The following is a 5,174-nucleotide window of genomic DNA, read 5'->3' on the forward strand; positions in this document are numbered from 1 at the left end:
AAGGGTGTAAGTCTTCCTTTTTCTTTTTTTAGGGTATTCATTCATATCTTTTCAATTGGTATAATTCTTAATATGGAAGTGAGGAAAATTGAATTACAGCAAAGTTTTCACAGATGATAAAAAGTACCGGTCCCCGCCGGGCCGGCCCCGCTCCCTCCCACGCGCCCCACACCCGGCCCGTGATCATAGAGCTTATAATACACCTGGTTGGCAGTAGCACCCAGGTTTTCCCGATTGTCAGTCATCATTTTTCTCTTGTCGGCATGGACTTCTCATGAGCTGCTTTCTGCTTTTGTTGCATGATCTCAGAGTCTGTTTTCTCTGAGAGGCTGCTATCCTCTTTTCCTTTTCCCCGTTAATTTCCTGGGATTTCTTCATGTTTTTCTGGAGGCCAAGTTCTCGATTTCCACGGGCCACGCCGATCACCACACGGAGCCTGGAAGAGAGCGACTCGGAAAAGCACAGGCTTCCTCGCATGCCTCTTCCCTTATTTTTAACAGGAGTGAAGCCTCTTATTTGAAGGTCACATTGGCCTTACGGAGCACTCTGTACACTGGGAAGAGGCAGTGGGCAGCTTCTGACACAGGTCCTCATGGCAGGCCACTGGCATTCTGGTATCTTTGCCAGCATTTCAAGGTGGAGGCCAGTCGGGGTTTGGGTAGAGACCCAGGGCTGGATTCCATGCTCAGCTCACCCAGAAGCCTTGGGAGGGCACGGCCTGCACAGCCACACCTGGTGACCCTCATCACCATGGCTCTGTTAACAGGTCTAAGTTGCCCTGAATTTACTTACAAAGGCCAAACACTGCTCCTGATCCGGAGGAAAGCTCATTGTTCAGTCTCCGCCAGGAGCACTTGCCAGTGCTCTGTGCCTGGCAGCATTACAAACATATCTCATTTAATAATCCGCCTTCTATCTCAATACGCCATCTTAGGATTTTGCACCTGTGCTGAGATCCCGCCGTCCTCCCCCACCTTTATACCAGCGAGTCACAAACAGATCAGAATCACCTCTGCGGCTTAAAAAAAGCAAACAGTGCTAAATTCGCAACGTATACACACACACACACACAAAAAAGGAACAATACAGAGACGATTAGCATGGCCCCTGCACTAGGATGAGATGCAAATCCGTGAAGCGTTCTATATAAAAAAGTAATAACAATAAAAAAGCAAAGAAACTGCCACTGCTGCTCCAAGGTTCCCCAGCCACCAATTAAATTAGAGCCTCCGCGAGTGAGACTGGGGCCTCACTGGGTTCCAGAGACTCTAGTAAAACCTAAATAGATTTTAAAAACATTCAAAGTGTCGAGGTGATTCTAAAATGCCCCCAGAAATGAGAAGCACTGCTGAGGCTCGTTCTCTTGTATAGATTCTAACGTTCAGCTGATAGAAGCTTGCGTTTCTACAAAGGGAGAAGGAGATCTGCCAGTGTTCTGTAGGAAGATAATCAAAGGCCTGTTTATGCCATTAACCTCCAAGAAGGTAACTCATCTATTGGGGCCCAGAAAATGGAGGTTCCGTCACGACCTAAACCTGCACCCACCAGGCCGGCCTTACAGGGAGCAGCTGTGCAGCCCCGGCTCTCCTGAGCTCTTGGAGTTTGTTGGTCCTAAAACCCTGTGCTAAGCCGGTGGAAACCTGCGGTGTGAGAGCCCAGAGGTTTCATGGGGAGACCCAGGGGGCCACACATGTGGGGTGTAGCCGCCCTCAGCCACAGGGTCCTGACGCGAACCAGGCGGATTTCTAGGAGGGAAAACAGTGGGTACCCCTCCATCTAAGAAAGCCAGAGAGCAGCCCCCAGGGGACTCATGGAACCCTCCTGCTAACTCAGCATAAACTGCGGGGGGACGGGGGAAGGAAATGAAGAAATCAGACCGCTGATCAGTGACACATCAGCACTGAAGTAGGCAGGCCTGGCTGTGGCGCAGTTGGTTAGGGCGTCCTCCAGCCACACCAAGGTTGTGGGTTCTCCCTGGTCAGGGAGCAGACAGGAATCAGCCAATGAAGGCATATCAGTGGAACAACAAATTGATAGTTCGTTCTCTCTCCAATCAATAAATAAAAAAAAACCTCAAAATAGGCATAAGTCAGACTATTAAAAGCCTGGCTTTTATTTCCCAATTACCATTGACATATCCTCCTATATAATAAAAGACTAATATGCAAATTGTCCCCTTGGGAGTTCGACCCACTGGGAGTTCACCACTTGCTTTGACATGGGGAGAGGGGCGGGGCGGAACAAAGAAAGGCCCCAGCAGGCAGCCCACAGGGCGGGGAAGGCAGGCAGGCCCTGATCCCTGTAATAAATCTAGTATCCACCTGGCACCATACATAGTTATTACAATATTATTGACTATATTCCCTATGTTGTGCTTTATAGCCCCATGACTATTTTATAACAGCTGATTTGTACTCCTTAATCCCTCCCCCCCTTCTTCTCCTAGCCTCCCAAGCTCCTTCCTTTCTATATCTATGAGTTTTTATCAGCTTACTAGAGGCCCAGCGTATGAAATTCATGCATGGGTAGGGTCCCTAGGCCTGGCTTGCAATCAGGGCCAATTTTCCCCGGCAGCTGGCCCCACCCTGGGTTCCCCATTCCCCATCAGGCAATCAGGGCCTATGGGCTGGGGGCAGCCCCCAGGTGGTCATAGCGACTGGTTGTTCTGCCTGCCATCCAGTCAATTTGCATGTTATGCTTTTATATATAGATAGATTCTCTGTATCTATTAGTTTGTTAATTTATTTTGTTTTTTAAATTCTACTTATAAGTGAAATCATATGGTATTTGTGTTTCTCTGACTTATTTCACTTAGCATAATAACCTCCAGGTCTATCCATGTTATTGCAAATGGCAATATTTCATTCTTTTTTTTTTTATCGCTGAGTGATATTCTATTGTATATGTGCACCATTTCTTCTTTATCCATTTGTCTATCGATAGACACTTAGGTTGCTTCCATATCTTGGCTAGTGCAAATAACGCTGGAATGAACATGGAATGAAGATCTTTTTGAATTAGTGTTTTGGATTTCTTCTGATATATTTCCAGAAGTGGAATTGTTGGGTCATAAGGCAGTTCCATTATTTAATTTTTTGAGGAACCTGTTTTCCGTAGTGGCTGCACCAACCTGCATTCCCACCAATAGTGCATGAATGTTCTTTCTCCACATCCTCACCAACATTTGTTTGTTGATTTATTGATGATAACCATTCTGACAGTTGTCAGGTGACATCTTATTGTAGTTTTAATTTGCATTTCTCTGGTGATTACTGATGTTGAACATCTTTTCATTTCTGTTGGCCATCTGTATGTCCCCTGGAGAAATATCTGTTCAGGTCCTCTGTCCATTTTTTAATCGGATTGTGCGGTTTTTGTTGTGGTTAAGTTGTATGATGAACTCCTTGTATATTTTGGATATTAGTCCTTATCAGATGTATAATAGTTATTTTCATTTTATTGGTTTCCTTTGCTGTGCAAAACCTCTTTAGTTTGACATAATTTCATTTGTTAATTGTTTCTTGTTTCCCTTGCCCAAGAAAACATATCCAAAAAATGTTACTGAGAGTGATATAGAAGAGTTCAATGCTAGGAGCTTATGGTTTCAGGTCTTATATTTAAGTCTTAAATGCATTTTTAGTTTTTTTCTTGTATGTAGTGTAAGAAAGTGATCTAGTTTATTTATTTTTGCTTTTATCTGTCCAGTTTTCCCTGCATGATTTATTGAATAGACTGCCTTCACCCCATTGTATGTACTTGCTTCTTTTGTCATCATAAATTGATTATATAGGTATGGGTTTATTTTTGGATTCTCTATTCTATTCCATTGATCCATGTGTCTGTTTTTATGCCAGTTCCATGCTGTTTTGATTACCATAGCCTTACAGTATAGTTTGATATCAGGTAGCATGATACCTCCAGCTTTGTTCTTCTTTCCTAAGATTGAAAAGCCTGACTTTTAAGTCTTTTAGGTCCACAAAAACATTGCATGTGCAATGATTTTAAAGTTCTGTAATCCCTTTAAAGTTGGGAAGGGTGAACTAATTCAATAATTGATCCAGATAATCTTTTGGTGGGATAAAATTTAATGATAATTCCACTTATTCGAATTTACTGGATAACATTAGAGATTCCAAATGCCGCTGAATAAAAGTTGCATCAAAGAAAAAGTATTCTACCTACTGTAGAATTTTAAAATAGTTTTGTAACTCTAAGGCAGTGGTTCTCAACCTTCTGGCTCTTTACATACAGTTCCTCATGTTGTGACCCAACCATAAAATTATTTTCGTTGCTACTTAGTAACTGTAATGTTGCTACTGTTATGAATCGTAATGTAAATATCTGATATGCAGGATGGTCTTAGGCGACCCCTGTGAAAGGGTCGCTCGACCACCAAAGGGGTCACGACCCACAGGTTGGGAACCGTTGCTCTAAGGCATGCTTTTACTTATATGCATTTTACTTTGCTGAGAAAGCTGTAGGTTTAAAGTGTTTGTGCGTGTGTGTGTGTGTTCAACATGGATACATATATGATCATAAAATAATAAAGCAATTCTATATTCTAGTACTTTATTCCTATTTATGCCAGTGTTTTTCAATTTACAAGTCTCAACCCACGAATGGGCCAAAACTAGCATTACTTTTAGGAAATACAATAAAATGAGAAAGAATAGAGTAGAATAAGAGAGAATGAAAAGTATCAGAGAACATCTCATGTGGTAAGAGATGGTATTGTTTTGTGAAAGTTGTTTCAGCAGTGTGCATGTATAACCTGGATCACGAATGAAATGTATTACTCCGGGCTATGGTTAAAGTGATTCAAAAATCAGTGGTTTAGATCCTGGTATTTTTACTTTTGCAAGAAGCTGTAGCACCCCATTTTACTGGCACTGGTTTCTATGAAGTATCTGAGTAATAGGTCAGAGCAAATATGTAGGCCAAAATGAGTCATTTCAATTTCCTGTCTAAAACTCGGGGCAGAATTTCTCTGTGGACATATGGTTGATGGTATTTGTTATTCTGGGATACTCCTTAACTTTTAGTTGTTGATTTGTTTTATTCTTGGAAACTTCCTAGGAGGGTGAGTCTTATGCTAGTTTTCCCTAAAATATCAGGTTATCTAGGAAACTAGTAAATTCCATGAATTAATGCCATTGTCCAGTGTTTTACATTTA

General features: G+C 42.2%; 1 pseudogene; it reads right to left on the reverse strand.

Moving 5' to 3' along the window:
- Positions 1-229: 229 nt before the first annotated feature.
- LOC102766329 lies at positions 230-1,053 on the reverse strand (annotated as a pseudogene).
- Positions 1,054-5,174: the final 4,121 nt, after the last annotated feature.

This window comes from Myotis davidii, unplaced genomic scaffold (assembly GCF_000327345.1).
Source record: "Myotis davidii unplaced genomic scaffold, ASM32734v1 scaffold187, whole genome shotgun sequence".
NCBI classification, from domain to species: domain Eukaryota; kingdom Metazoa; phylum Chordata; class Mammalia; order Chiroptera; family Vespertilionidae; genus Myotis; species Myotis davidii.